This window comes from Camellia sinensis, chromosome 6 (genome assembly GCF_055761805.1).
Source record: "Camellia sinensis isolate YWXY chromosome 6, ASM5576180v1, whole genome shotgun sequence".
Lineage (NCBI taxonomy): Eukaryota > Viridiplantae > Streptophyta > Magnoliopsida > Ericales > Theaceae > Camellia > Camellia sinensis.
Window position 1 is genome coordinate 200,738,079 of NC_138966.1, and position 16,376 is coordinate 200,754,454.

Genomic DNA, 16,376 nt, shown 5'->3' on the forward strand with positions numbered 1-16,376 from the left:
AAGCACCTTGGAGCTCATTTTCAGAGGTTGAAGACTTGCTATCTTGGTCCAGAAGTTGCTGGTTCCTTTGGCTACAAGGGGAACACTTCATTTCCCTCTTTTTGACATTGTTTTGCTTCATAGTTTAGCTCTATTTGCAAGCATATTTAGGCTTTTTCATAAACTGAAAAACATTTTGTTTTGATCTTCTAAACATGTTTGTTTAAGACCATTTTTCTTTTGGGGGTCATCTACCCCCTTGCATGCTTCATTTCCTCATGTTTTGAGCTATGCTTTAGAGCATTTGTGTCGGCCTTGGTTTGGCCTTTTAGCCACTAAAATCCAGTGGATTTTCAGTGGCTAACATGTGTCTTTGAGCCTCAAAATCAAAGAGGGGTGACCCTCTCACCCTTTGTTCTCTTTACTAGTTTTCTTGGCCTTCCAAAGGAGCCCCTATTTTCATGTTTCAAAGCCATGCTCCAGGCCATTTTTGATGAGTTTTGTGACCTGCATGACCTCTTTCCAGAGGTGGTTTTGCCATATTAGATGTCTATTATACATGTGTAGATTAATCTTCTTAAAGGCCTTTCAAAGGGGCCTTCACTTGCATGCTTCCTAGACTAATTTCAAGCCCTTTTCAGTGAGTTTTAGGGCCATCATAACCTCTGTCTAGAGGTGATTTTTCCATTTTGTATGTCTATCTTGCATGTGTAGAACAACCCTCTTATTGGCCTTTCAAAGGGACACATCATTCTTGCATGCATTGATTGAATTTCAGTGGGTTTTTGGGCATTATTTGGCATGGCATACTTCTGTTTTTGGCTTGTTTGGTGAGCTCTCATGTGCTTCATATAGTTGTAATGCAAATCATGGTTCACTAGCTTATTTTGCATGCTTTGTTGACCCTTGATTTTAGCACTTTTTGGCCTTGCCTTAAACTGATTTTATGCGTATTTTGGACTGCCCTAGCTCTGTTTTTGGGTCTCATGGTCGAATGATGCTTGTTTTGCATGCTTGTAGTTCAATACACTTGCCTAGCTTTGAGATTTAAGGTCTATTGCATGCATATATTGAGCTGTTTTCATGCTTTGGGGTCATTTTGCATCATATTTCAGAGCCTATGTGAATGCCATATCCTCATATTTTCTTCTCTTTAAGTGTGCTTGAGAGTTGTGCATGAATGCCTTGTTTTCGGACCATTGAATGAGTTTCATTTCCATGCACTTTGAACCATCATTTTGGGCCATTTTCCCACTGTTTCAGACCTACCTAGGGTCTATTTGGGGTTGGTTTTGCCATTCGTGCATTGCTTTGTGTACCTATAGTGTAACGCACTTCACTAGTTTCGGTATTCGGGCCACCTAGCATGCATTGGGTAACATATTTGCATGATTCGGGACCATTGTACATTATGTTTCAAAGCTGGAAAATGTATGCTTGTATGCCATATTTCATCCTTTGCCATGCTTAGTTAGAGTTGCATGTTGTGCCTTAGGATCGGTCCATTGCATTCGTGCATGCTTGCATGTATTTTGGTTGTCTCATTTTCATCATATGGCCACTGATGTGAGTGTGGCTGAGGTCCACTCATATTGGTGTAAGTCCATCTTGCATTTGTATATGCCATTTAGTTCATGTGCGCATGATAGTCTTCGTAAGTGCATTGTGTATGCCATGTTATGTCACGTGCATTGTGTATGCCATTTTAGCCCATAGCATTGTGTATGCTAGGTTACATATTAGTCGCATTGTGTATGCCATCTTATTGCTTTGTGTTTGGAGTAGGGTTTAGTCCGAACACGGGAAACAAGGGATGTTTCGTACTACAAGTGACGAAACGTGCCTCGATTCTCAACCGCCGACACTCTTGACTATTCATGATAGAGTCGTTGGCTTTAGTTTCTTATATGTGCATTCACGTCCCATTGAGTCGTGCAATTCGACTTCTAGGCCATCATGCATCGAGATGCGTGATTGGTGGCATGAAGATCGAGGACTACACTCCCTTGAGCTTGTGCAAAGACAGGGAGAGTGGTCATGCACACATTTGTTGAAAATACATTGCCTTTTCTCTCTCTTGCCTTTGTTACAGAAAAACCAGAAACCAGAGGTGGAAACTGGTCGGCCGACTAGATTTTCTGGCAGGCCGACCACCCTCTTTGGTCTCCACTACAAAGGGTGGTCGGCAGGTGGTCTCCCATGCTAATAACTGGTCGGCGGCCTTCCCAAGGTGGAGTTTCAGCCTTCTGGAGCTTTGTGCAAGTTTCTGAGATCAATTGCAAACAAGGGTGAGGCGAGGCATCGCAATGGAATTTACCGACGAGGTGGCTTGAGCATGCATACATCCTTCATCATTCGGAACAGAGCTAAGGCAGTCCATTGCACGTAGCATAGCATGCTAGTTTACTTTGTTTATCTAATTCATTTGTTAAGTAATTAGTATTGTGTAATAATTCATTATTTATTTTGGTTGCGTAATATTCTTTCAGACCCTCCGAGAGAGGGCCAATTGTTGTAATAAGTGTGCGTATGTGTGATGTATGTCTTCCAACCCCACGTCTTTCTCCCTTTTATTTACCAGCATATGATGGTTAGATTAGGGCATGTTTCAATTAGCATCTATATGTTCGCATGTTTGCATTCATTCATCTATATTGCATGCACCAGGCTCGGCGCATCATGCTAACTGCATTGTATTTCAATTTCAAGTTGAATACATGTATCGATTGTTGCATCTCATGTGCCATCTTAGAATAGCCGAGCCTATTGTAGTTGCATTTTTGCATGTGTTGCATTAGGCATTCTTAACATAGTTAGGATTCATGCATGAATTCTAATTAGCTTCTTTCTTTGGCTCGGAGTACTCGATAAGTGTTTATGCTTTAGCATCCTTGCATGTATGTGAGTGACTGCCATGATAGCATGCTTACCATGAGGCTATATGCTTATGTGATATACCTGCCTGAATGCTTGTGGGTGAAGGTTGGGTTGCTTGGGTTGGGATAATTCGTCGAAACCCGTGTTTTAGCCTACTGGCGAGTAGCAAACTTCGATCCATTTTCTAAACAATCAGATGTGCGATGCTTTGTTCCAACTTAGGCAATTCAGTCTATACTTGTATGCTGTGCGCATCACATAATAAATCTAGGCTAATAACCGAAATAAGAATGCATAATATTTTCAAAACCCGATATCATGGTTAGTAGAGGCCGATCTTTGATCGGGCGAGTGGGGGTGCTCACGAAGTGACCTTCCCTAATCATACCCAAGTTCCCGAGCCGAGGCAACTTTGGTAATGACGGACACGTGGCCTTAGGCACGAGTCAGGGTTTCCTAAATTTTTCAAAATAAAATATTTAGGTGGCGACTCTGTATCTGGCAAAGCAGTCCATGTTTGGCACTTCTTTCTAAAAATCAGTTTTCCAAAACGATTTGCCAGATTTGGACTCTTTGATGATTCATCGGTCTTGCATTGTACTCTGCGAGATTAGATACAAGACCGTGACTTTTGAGTCCGAACTGTAGTGAGCCAAACGAACAAAACGGGATTTTCTTCCCAGGGCGTTTGGGGACGTCTACAGCAATCAGTTTTTCAAGTGGTACATATTTCAAAACAATTTTCAAAACAAACATGAATTAAGTGTTCCAATTCTTGCAAATTAGTCTATACTTGTGTATGCGCATCACATAGTAATGCTAGCCTAATAAACTGGAACAAGAGCATATGATGTATATAAGATTCATATCATGATTAGTAGAGGCCAATCTTTGATCGGGCGAGCAGGGGTACTCAAATTCATTCATGACCTTCCCCTCTCGTACCTAATTTCCCTAGCTGAGACAATCTTGGTGATGATGGACACGCAGCCTTTGACACAAGTCATGGATTTCCTAAATTTCCTAAAATATTTAGGTGGCGACTCTGTATCTGGCAAAGCAGTCAATTTTTGACAATTTGATTCAAAATCAATTTTCCAAAAGATTTGCCGAATTTGGACTCTTTGGTGATTATCTATTTCACATTGCACTTGTGAGATCAGATTTAGAATCGCGGGAGTATGATACTGTAGGGCTTATTTCGTCTTCTGAAAGAGGGCGCGAAAAAGTCGAGTTACACCTTTTCAATCTCAGAATTGCCCATAACCACATCAACCAGTCGATCATTCTTAGGCCTCTCAATCTTTCGCCCATAAGACTTGGTCTTCTTTTCCTTACCCACAATCTTAGATTGAGCACCCAAAGAGAATGGTTGACCCTCCTTTTCTGCTGAATCTTCAAGACCTGCCCATTTCAATAGCTTAGAATAACAGACTGCAGTAGGGTCCTCTTGCAAAACTTTCCTTTTGAGGGAGAGGTCCATGAAGTCTCGCGAGAGAGACATAGATCCAGTCCAGTACTTAGAGACCCTCATCGAATTGGGCTACATACTATCGACCTCAATCCTAGATCCACCAAATTAAATAAGGGGGAGTGGCTGGGTGAAGATTGGGCACCCAAATTAGGTGGGCTATCTACTTGGGCTGCTATAATTTGATTGAAGAATTATTTATACCTGATCCAAATTGTGTGTCACATTGTTCAGACTTATCTAAACTCAATTATCAAAGTTTGTTTGTCCAAATTTTATTGAAATTTAGAAGTTGTTTGAAATGTGCTATATAAGTACACTTTTTAATTTTTTGGTTAAAAAAAATAAAGAAAAAAAATGTATGTTTTGGATAATTTTTTGACTTTTTACAAAACAATGTGTAATAAAATATTATAGTAAAATAAAAATGACAATTTTACCCTTTTGAATTTTTGACTTTTAACTTTTTGACTTTTTAAGTAGTTGAATTCAAAGGGCAAAATAATAATTTTACCCTAGTAGCTTCCCTCACAGGCTACCCTTGAATAGTATAGACTTTTTAGCTTTTTTAGTAATTTTTTAACTTTTTGAGTTTTTTAGTTTATCCCAAACAAGGCCTTAATAACGTCAACTCTGAGTTATGCTCAAATTGCCCATCAGCCTGAGCTAATTTTGATTTTTTTTGTATTGGGAGGAAGAAAGGGGGGATTCTATTTACACCAAAAAAATCATTAAGTACTCCCAATTTCTAAGTACACCTTATTTAATTATTTAAAATTTTATTTTACTCTCATTGCACCCTATTATTTTTTCCAAATTACCCTCAAGGCAAACCCATATAATAAATAATAAGCAAATTAAAAAAAAACTAAATTATTTCAAAAAACTTTCAATACATAAAATATTTATAAGCATTATAAATACAAGAAAAACCAAACTTTTACATAAGCATTATAAAACTTTTCAATATAGAAAAAAAAAAAATTACATTATAAATTATCCACAAGAATGCTAGTGGAAAAGTAAAAACCAAACTTATAAGTACATAAACATCAAGCACTAACAAGAGAGAGTAGTTCTCAAATAATGTACTATTTAAATGACAAAATAAGAACAACTCCAATAATATGTTATTATTAATCTAACTACTGTGTCCTTTAATTTTTGTCAAAAAAACGATATAAAAAATAATTGATGGTGCTCTACAAAAATTGTGAAACCCCTTTATATGAATACTTACCTCATTTTTAATGGGTTGCTTCAAAAAATTATTTTGATTATCACTCTCATCAAGTATTTGATTTTGTTCAAACTTTATTTTAGGGTTTAGGGTTTCAAAATAATAAAAAATAATGATGTTAATGATGATGATGAGTTTTGATACGGTGGATTGGAGTTTTGGATAAAGAAGAAGAAGAAGAAGAAGAAATAACGTTGATCTCTTGAAGAAAAAGATACAGAGATTTGAATAGGAATAACTGATTGGGTGTACCATGAGAAAAAAAAATATTTTAAGCTTTAATATGTGCTGTCCTTATTAATAAATTCATATTAGAATATGATAAGAATTTAAATTAGGCATACTAAGACCTAATTTGAGTTCAAATATAATCCCCGGAAGAAAGGAATTGAACAAGAGAATTGAAGACTCAGACTCGAGCCTACTTAGTACCAAGCCAGACAGGCCCAACACACATTTCGTTATAATCCAAATCCAGCCTTGTACTACTTTGAGTTGGGCCAGACAGGCCCAACATAAATTTCATTGTAATATAAACAAAGCCTTGCCCATGAAATCTCTTATTTTGGTCTATTTTGAGAATTTTTTTTTTTTAATGTGCCAAAAAAATTAAGAGATGATTTGATTCAAATAAGGCAATAAGCTGTATTTTTTCCTAGTTGCCAAAATAAGCCTTATTATTAAAGAATTTAAATTGAAAAACGCTTCAAGTAGTGATATACAAATTGAAAAATATATAAAATAATAGGAGAGATTGCAACTTCTTTATTTAAAGACATAATAGTCATAATTTTAATAGTAATTTATGAATATGCCATTATCACATTATTTTTATTCTTATAGTATGTTCTGTGTGGAATTTCTGAAACATTTTCCAAAACATTTCATGTAATTCCATCTATCTCTCATCTCTCTTTGGTCTTGTGAATATTATTGTTACTTTCATACATGTCAAAGTAGATATGAAAATAGGTCTAGTCTAGTAAATTAGGATATAGTCATCTTAAATTATAAATTTTTGGAAGACTTCATACACAATAGTCATTATACGGGCCCAAAAAATTTGTGTGTCACAATTTAATGATTGCTTTTAAATTTTTTTATTTATATTTTTTGTTTATAAAAAAAATTCAAAGCTAAAAAATTAGAGTGTTCGGTATCTATTTGAAGAAACAATTTTTTTTAGCACAACTCATTTTGATTTGTTTGGTAATTTGCTTAAATAGTAATTTTTTAGATATTTCAACTAAAAAGTTTGTTCATTTCAAAGGCTGGTTTAACTTCGGTAAACTTTAACATCAAGAAAAAAAAGTACCTCTCTAGCAATTGAGAAATGCATTAAATTTTTCAACAATTACCTTCTTTTTTCCTGATAAAATACAAAAACTATTAAAAAAATTTATTTTGCCAACAAAGATAACCAAAAAATAGCTGCCAAACAGTTAGAAAATGTAAAATTGGCTTTGTTAAGCCTATGTTTGGGAAAATGGGTTTGGAGCCTTTTTGGTTAAAATATAAACAAAAAATAAAATAAGCTTTTTAGCCCAATAAGATAAAATATCACATCCAACCTATAATCATTACATTCTTTCTCTCACAAAAAAATCAAAAAGCCAAAAGTCCTTCCCAAACTAGGCCTTTTAGCCCCAGGTTAAAATAATCAAAAAAGTCAAAAAGCCAATCCACTTTCCAAACGAAGCCTTCAATAAAACAAACAATGGGCTGATCACTTATATTAGTAAGATCAAAAGAATTTTGTAAAGGAATCCATCATAACTCAATGGAACATCTTATTCAAGAACTAGTTTATAAATTATAATCAAATTAAAACTGGCAAATTCATCATATATTATTCCATCTGTCTTATGCACAAAACCCAGAACCCAGATTAATCCTTCATTTCATTTTAGGCACTTTTTGTATAAAACTAAACTTTTGAATTTGATTATATTTTGATTACAGCTTATAATCAATTTTAGAAATTTTTGTATTTATCTAAACCACCCTGTTTGATATGTTTTTAAATAAACCAGCTAGCTGGCTCTCACAACTCAAAATGGTTCGCTAATATTTTTTTCAATTTATAGGATGACTTGACAATTATAATTCAAAATCAACTAATCCAGTATATTTTTCACATTCATAGGAATGCATTATGACATTGTTTTAACATTTCTAACAATATCAATCCTTATTCCTGTTTGGCGTTTTTTTAATTTCTGGAGTTTTAGCCCCGAGTATAGAACCAATTGGCGATGCCGGGTTACGATTCGATCAAAAATTAATGATGAAACAAAATAACTAAAATAAATAAATAAAACTATGATCGTTTTCAATCCATCAAATTTCTATGCAATCAAACAAATGCGATAATACAGAATAGTAATGTTACATCATGGAAGAGTACAACTTTCTAACAAACAAACATATAAATATTAGGAAAATGTTTGAGGCCACAATTTTTGTGGTCACAATGGCTCAAAACTATCAAAACGACGTCATTTTAGCATGTTTTGCACCCAAAACGACGTCGTTTTGATAGTTTTAAGCCATTGTGGCCACAAAAATTGTGACCCTCTAGCATTGTTGTAAATATTATTAGGAGAAAAAACAAGAAAACACGGATGGGACGTCTTCGCATAAAAACTGAAATGTGAAAAACAATGACAAATAATGAAATATAACACGAGAAGAAAGAACAAGAGGAAGTGACTTATGCTGTGTTTGGTTGGAAATTTGGGGAGGGATTTGAAAAGAAAAAGAAAAAAGGTGTGTAAAATTAGGTAAAATATAAGCATGTTTTATTCATATTTCACCTACTTTTTTCTTTTCTCGTTCCAAATCCCTCTCTAAATCTTCCAACCAAACACAGCAATTGCCGTTTGTGAGATTGCCATTGACAAGCTCTGATAAAGAAGAAGGCCAGAACTGGCTTTACTTTGGCTTGTTTTGGAAATAGCTTAAAATTACTCTTTTTTTATTAAAAAAAATAAATAAAAAAATTTCAGCTGGTTTGGTTTTTAAATTTATTTTTTTAGAAATTGAGTTTTTTATTTTTTAAATTTTTTTATTTTTAGTAAATATTTTTAAAATTTTAAGTAATTTTTTTTACTCTTTTTTAATGAACTTTACTTAGATGTATCTAAATAGTAAAATATTTGTGAAAAGATATTTTAAAAATTAATAAATATATAAAAATATGAAAAATGTACTGAATTTTCGTATTTTTTATATTTTTTTATTTATTGATTTTTTTTTTAAATCACAAATATTATGCTTTTTAAGTATATTTATGATATGTGTGTTTAAAAATTTTAAAAACTCATTGAAAACAAAAAAAAAACGAAAATTTAAAAAATTAAAATTTTCTAAAAAGTGTTTTGTAGAAACCAAACAAAACAATTTTTTTTTTTAAAAACGTGTGAAATAATAAATAAAAAAAGAGATGCAATTCAAAAAAGTTAAAAAGTGAAAAATATTTTTGAGAACGTGCTATTTTAGTAATTTTTTTGTTTTTTACGTAAAGATGTGCAGAAAATATAGAAAGTGATATGATAACTTATAGTGACTTTTTGACTTTTTAACTAATATAGTAGGGGTGTACACAGTTCGGATTGGTTCGGTTCTGAGAAAATCCAAGAACCGAACCGATCCTAACGGTTCTGTGATTTTGAGAACCAGACTAGACCGTTACACTTGTAAAACCGAACCAGAACCAAACCGAAAAAACGGTTCGGTTTCGGTTTGGTTTACGGTTCCAAAAATTTCTATTTACAATAATAAATTGTTAATATTAGCAAAATAATTACTCAAACTAATTATATTTAACTCATGATAAAAACTAATAATATTAAGGCATTACTTAATATTACATATATATACCATCGTAATATCATTAAAATTATAAAAAACTAATTAATAAAAATAAAACTTGATATTATATATATTTTTTTAAAAAAAAAAAAAATCGGTTCGGTTCGGTTCAGTTCGGTTCGGTTCGATTCGATTCGATTCGAACCGCGATTTTTTCATAAAATCCATTAACCGAACGGTTTTTACGGTTCTCATATTTCTTAATCCGAAACCGAACCAATTCTTAATAGAACCGAACCAAACCGTATGATTCGGTCTAGTTCGGTCCGGATTACCGGTTTGAACGGATTTTTGAACAGCCCTATAATATAGGACGAATTACACTAATGGTCCCTATAGTTTGGGGCTTGTGTTGCTTTGGTCTTTGATTTTTCAACTATAATGCATTTGATCTTGAATTTTGAATATTGTTCCAAATAAAGACAATTGAAGATACTATTGCTTAATTTCAAAGGCAAAATCATCAATTAGATAAAATATAAACTAATTTGACAAAAATAAATGTCAAAAAAATATTTTTGAATTTTAAAAAATTATTTTTACCCACTAAAGATAAAATTATGTAAAATTGATAAATCTTTTAGATATATATTTATTTATTTATTTTACCAAATTAATTTTTATTATGTGTTTAGATAATAATCATGTAATGGGTAGTTGTTTTTATTTTCATTAAATTAGTTTCTATTTTTACAAAAGTCAAATATGGCGATAACTTTGATATCATTATTAAATTAATCCATTAAATTAAAAAATTCAAAATTAAAAACATTTCATATATTAAATATATCGATTACACATTAAAATCCTAACAACTACCTATTACATGATCATCATCCAAACACATAATAAAAATTAATTTGATAAAATATATAAATATCTAAAAGATTTATCAATTTTACATAATTTTATTTTTGATGGGTAGAAATAAATTTTAAAAATTAAAAAAAAAATGACATTTATTTTTGTCAAATTAATTTATATTTTATCAATTGACTATTTTACCCATGAAATTAAGCAATAGTATCTTTAATTGTCAATATTTGGTACAAAATTTAAAATTTAAGGTCAAATATGTTACAATTAAAAAATTATGAACCAAAATGATACGAATTCCAAACTATAAGAATTATTAATACAATTCACCCATTAAAATATATGATTAACAAATGAGACCTTAATCACCTTTCCAAAAACAAGCATATGCTACAAGGATTGTACATCTCAAGCCAATAGCGTGGTCCTATAAAAAGCACATTTTTTAAACAAAACCAAGGTCCGTTTGGCTTGCCTTTGAAATAAGGCAAAATTTTTAAAACACTTTTTAAAATTTATAGCTAAACATACAATTTAAAATTACACAAAAAATTTAATTTAAAAATTAATTTTAAAACTTATAACCAAATACACAATACAAAAATTCAATTCAAAACTCTTTTAATGATATGATGTTAAAAATGATTAATAATGGGATTATCAAATTATTTTTCTAAAAAATCTAAAAAAATAATTTATATATTTAAGAAATATCTAAATTAAATGTATATATATTTTTGAAAGTAAATGGTTGCCACTACAGGAAAAAAGTGTTTTTTGCGACGGCAAAACGCCGTCGCAAATGGTCCGTGAGCCGTCGCTAATACCTTTTGCGACGGTAAGTTGGCTTTTTGCGACGGCAAAGGGGGGTCGCGACAGAGGGGGTTGCAAAAGAGATTTAGCGACGGTAAGTGCCGTCGCCATTGTTTTTTTGCGACGGGAGGCTGTCTTTTTTGCGACGGCAATGTTCTGTCGCCAATAATGCAAGAAAATCTGACTTTTTGCGACGGCTCAGTATTTCCGTCGCTAAAAAAGGTTTTTGAGACGGCAAGAAGGCCGTCGCTAAAAGTGTCGTAGCTTATACTATTGCCGACGGCAGCCTGAGCCGTCGCTAAAGGTTTTATTTTAAATTAAATTTCGTAGCTTTTGCGACAGTATGTCTGCCGTCGCAAAAGCCTCCAAAAATGTTTTTGCGACGGGTTATTATGCCGTCTCAAAAAATAAAAAAATAAACCTGTTGGGAAATTATTAAAAAAATTAAAATAACCTGTATTAAATGAAAAATAACTATAAAAAAATCCAAAAATTACATAATAATATAAATATATACATAAACAAAAGTTGACAAATAATAAAAATTCATAATGTTGTTCCATTCATAACAATACAGAAATAAAAATTCATAAAAACAAAAATTATGCCACTACATAATGTCGCATACTACATACATAATGTTATTCACAAATTTAAATAACATAAATCAAAATCAAAACCAAAAGTTTTCGTCTTGATGTTATTCACAAGTTTGCGACGGGTTACAAAAAAAAAGTTGGTAATAATCTTTGTACGCCCGCATTCCACAAGAAGCAAGCTGCTACTCAGGAAATATCTGAAAAAAAACAAGATAAAAATAATTAATAACCATATAATGGTGTTAATATTTTAATTACAGAAAAATATAAAAACAAATTGACTACTATATAATTAGAAAGATAGTTTAGTAAATAATTTTGACTAAACCGAAATCCGGCTCTAACTCCCAAACCGGGAACCCGATTCGAGCCCCGTCTTCTCCCACAAGTCTCTCGTGCCTAGGCGGTCGCGTGTGCCAACTTTCGTGCTAAAGCGACGCCGTTTGGTCATTTTGGAGCATTAACGCCTCGAATTCAAGTTTCTTAAGGAGCTAGTTTGCCTAAAGTGAAATCCGGCTCTAACTCCCAAACCGGGAACCCGATTCGAACCCCGTCTTCTCCCACAAGTCTCTCGTGCCTAGGCGGTCGCGTGTGCCAACTTTCGTGCTAAAGCAACGCCGTTTGGTGATTTTGGAGCATTAACGCCTCGAATTCAAGTTTCTTAAGGAACTAGTTTGCCTAAAGTGAAATCCGGCTCTAACTCCCAAACCGGGAACCCGATTTGAGCCCCATCTTCTCCCACAAGTCTCTCGTGCCTAGGCGGTCACGTGTGCCAAGTTTCGTGCTAAACCGATGCCGTTTGGTGATTTTGGAGCATTAACGCCTCGAATTCAAGTTTCTTAAGGAACTAGTTTGCCTAAAGTGAAATCCGGCTCTAACTCCCAAACCGGGAACCCGATTCGAGCCCCGTCTTCTCCCACAAGTCTCTCGTGCCTAGGCGGTCGCGTGTGCCAAGTTTCATTCTCAACCGACGCCGTTTGGTGATTTTGGGGCGTTAACGCCTCGAATTCAAGTTTCTTAAGGAAGTAGTTTACCTAAAGTGAAATCCAGCTCTAACTCCCAAACCGGGAACCAGATTCGAGCCCCGTCTTCTCCCACAAGTCTCTTGTGCCTAGGCGGTCGCGTGTGCCAAGTTTCGTGCTCAACCGACGTCGTTTGGTGATTTTGGAGCATTAACGCCTCGAATTCAAGTTTCTTAAGGAACTAGTTTGCCTAAAATGAAATCCGGCTCTAACTCCCAAACCGGGAACCCGATTCGAGCCCCGTCTTCTCCCACAAGTCTCTCGTGCCTAGGCGGTCGCGTGTGCCAAGTTTCGTGCTCAACCGACGCCGTTTGGTGATTTTGGGGCGTTAACGCCTCGAATTCAAGTTTCTTAAGGAAGTAGTTTACCTAAAATGAAATCCGGCTCTAACTCCCAAACCGGGAACCCGATTTGAGCCCCGTCTTCTCCCACAGGTCTCTCGTGCCTAGGCGGTCGCATGTGCCAACCTTCGTGCTCAACCGACGCCGTTTGGTGATTTTGGGGCGTTAACGCCTTGAATTCAAGTTTCTTAAGGAAGTAGTTTGCCTAAAGTGAAATCCGGCTCTAACTCCCAAACCGGGAACCCGATTCGAGCCCCGTCTTCTCCCACAAGTCTCTCGTGCCTAGGCGGTCGCGTGTGCCAACTTTCGTGCTCAACCGACGCTGTTTGGTGATTTTGGAGCATTAACGCCTCGAATTCAAGTTTCTTAATGAACTAGTTTGCCTAAAGTGAAATCCGGCTCTAACTCCCAAACCGGGAACCCGATTCGAGCCCCGTCTTCTCCCACAAGTCTCTCGTGCCTAGGCGGTCGCGTGTGCCAAGTTTCGTGCTCAACCGACGCCGTTTGGTGATTTTGGGGCGTTAACGCCTCGAATTCAAGTTTCTTAATGAACTAGTTTACCTAAAGTGAAATCCGGCTCTAACTCCCAAACCGGGAACCCGATTCGAGCCCCGTCTTCTCCCACAAGTCTCTCGTGCCTAGGCGGTCGTGTGTGCCTTGTTTTGTGCTCAACCGACGCCGTTTGGTGATTTTGGAGCATTAACGCCTCGAATTCAAGTTTCTTAAGGAACTAGTTTGCCTAAAGTGAAATCCGGCTCTAACTCCCAAACCGGGAACCCGATTCGAGCCCCGTATTCTCCCACAAGTCTCTCGTGCCTAGGCGGTCGCGTGTGCCAAGTTTCGTGCTCAACCGACGCCGTTTGGTGATTTTGGAGCATTAACGCCTCGAATTCAAGTTTCTTAAGGAACTAGTTTGCCTAAAGTGAAATTCGGCTCTAACTCCCAAACCGGGAACCCGATTCGAGCCCCGTCTTCTCCCACAAGTCTCTCGTGCCTAGGCGGTCGCGTGTGCCAAGTTTCGTGCTCAACCGACGCCGTTTGGTGATTTTGGGGCGTTAACGCCTCGAATTCAAGTTTCTTAAGGAAGTAGTTTGCCTAAAGTGAAATCCGGCACTAACTCCCAAACCGGGAACCCGATTCGAGCCCCGTCTTCTCCTACAAGTCTCTCGTGCCTAGGCGGTCGCGTGTGCCAAGTTTCGTGCTCAACCGACGCCGTTTGGTGATTTTGGAGCATTAACGCCTCGAATTCAAGTTTCTTAAGGAACTAGTTTGCCTAAAGTGAAATCCGGCTCTAACTCCCAAACCAGGAACCCGATTCGAGCCCCATCTTCTCCCACAAGTCTCTCGTGCCTAGGCGGTCGCGTGTGCCAAGTTTCGTGCTCAACCGACGCCGGTTGGTGATTTTGGGGCGTTAACGCCTCGAATTCAAGTTTCTTAAGGAAGTAGTTTGCCTAAAGTGAAATCCGGCTCTAACTCCCAAACCGGGAACCCGATTCAAGCCCCGTCTTCTCCCACAAGTCTCTCGTGCCTAGGCGGTCGCGTGTGCCAAGTTTCGTGCTGAACCGACGCCGTTTGGTGATTTTGGGGCGTTAACGCCTCGAATTCAAGTTTCTTAAGGAAGTAATTTACCTAAAGTGAAATCCGTCTCTAACTCCCAAACCGGGAACCCGATTCGAGCCCCGTCTTCTCTCACAAGTCTCTCGTGCCTAGGCGGTCGCGTGTGCCAAGTTTCGTGCTCAACCGACGCCGTTTGGTGATTTTGGAGCATTAACGCCTCGAATTCAAGTTTCTTAATGAACTAGTTTGCCTAAAGTGAAATCCGGCTCTAACTCCCAAACCGGGAACCCGATTCGAGCCCCGTTTTCTCCCACAAGTCTCTCTTTAACTTAGAATGTCTAAATTATGCAAAGATACATTTTAGCTTAGAATGCAAAGATACATTTTATACCTGATCTTCTGGTGGTGGTGTATATGGATTCTCGTCTTCTGCAGATTTCCTAAATGCCCGGTGGCCACTCGATGTATCAGGAACCTATGATAGTCAATACATAATGTGGTAATCATATTCGAATTTTATACATAATCTTGTGTGAAAATTGAACTATCAAACAATTTAATTTATATCGAACCTGTCTGTTGGGATCCACACTTGCCCCCTGTGACACTAAGGCCATCATCTCAGCTCTCATCTGCTGTAAATGTGTAGAGAACTCTGCTCGCAGCTCCTCCCTCAACTCATCCCTTAGCTCTGCATGAACCTTCTGCGTGATCTGATCAATAGTCATGGCTGGGGTGTTGATTGTGATGGCCCAGCACCATCTTTATACACCGCTCTCCGAGGCACAATTCTCCCGTATGTGCGACAATATCCATGTCCGTCATGACCTATCAACTCATGGAAAATGGCATTTCTAGCCTCCAAAGTCCGACCATCCTCAGGTAGCATAGAGAGTTGACGATTAAACTCATCCTGTATTGAATAAGACATATAAGTATATGCCAAATTAATAGTACACAGACCCCACACGAGGATTCTTGTCTTTTCGACTATTATAACTTATGGTATCTGCCTTCAAAGCTACACCACAATTTTGTGTGGCTCGACGATCATCCATGGCCTTTACTCGATACCGAAACCCATTCAGTATATACCCGTTGAACCTCCTTGCCAAGTTATGAGGACCATTTGCCAATAGAATAATCTCTTCAGAAAATATGACATCAGTAGTCCTTCGCAAAGTTTGGACCTATTTTACACGAAAATGTAAAATTTAAAATGTAGTTCGACTTAAGTAACTAGAATCTATAGAGTTAAATACATACATGTTCCTTGAACCAAATGTGAAAAGTTTCAAAATGTTCACGCCGAAGCTGATGATCGTCAACACGAGGCATTTTGAGCTTAAGTACTTCAAGGTGTTCGCTGTGTAGATTGAAATTTTAGCAATACAAAAAATTTTGTAGAAAATTCAATAAAACATAATAAAATATTAAGTGAGTGACTTAACCTACTTTATGAATGGTTGAACCGTGCTTGTATTGAATAAGATGTACCGATGAGCTTGTACCCAAGAAGTATTATTAAGATAAAAGCTTGTGTTTTCACCAATAGCATGACCCAAATTATCAGCACCACTATAGTTTCTCACGGGTCGACTAGATTTGGTTTCCACATCATTGAGATATTGTGCACAAAAATTCAGGTATTCTTCCATAAGATATCCTTTAGTAATTGATCCTTCAGGATGAGCTCTATTACGCACGTATTGCTTCAAAGTAAGAAGATACCTCTCAATTGGATACATCCATCGAAACTGAATCGCTCCACCCAATAAGGCTTCATCA

The 16,376-nt window shown here is 36.3% G+C and overlaps 1 long non-coding RNA gene across 1 annotated transcript; it reads right to left on the reverse strand.

The window, feature by feature from the left end:
• Nucleotides 1–15,589: 15,589 nt before the first annotated feature.
• On the reverse strand, nucleotides 15,590–16,177 carry LOC145793162 (uncharacterized). The gene is made up of 3 exons (XR_014333815.1): nucleotides 16,044–16,177; nucleotides 15,855–15,954; nucleotides 15,590–15,778 (listed from the first exon to the last, which is right to left on the reverse strand). It is a non-coding gene; the product is annotated as an uncharacterized LOC145793162 (long non-coding RNA).
• Nucleotides 16,178–16,376: the final 199 nt, after the last annotated feature.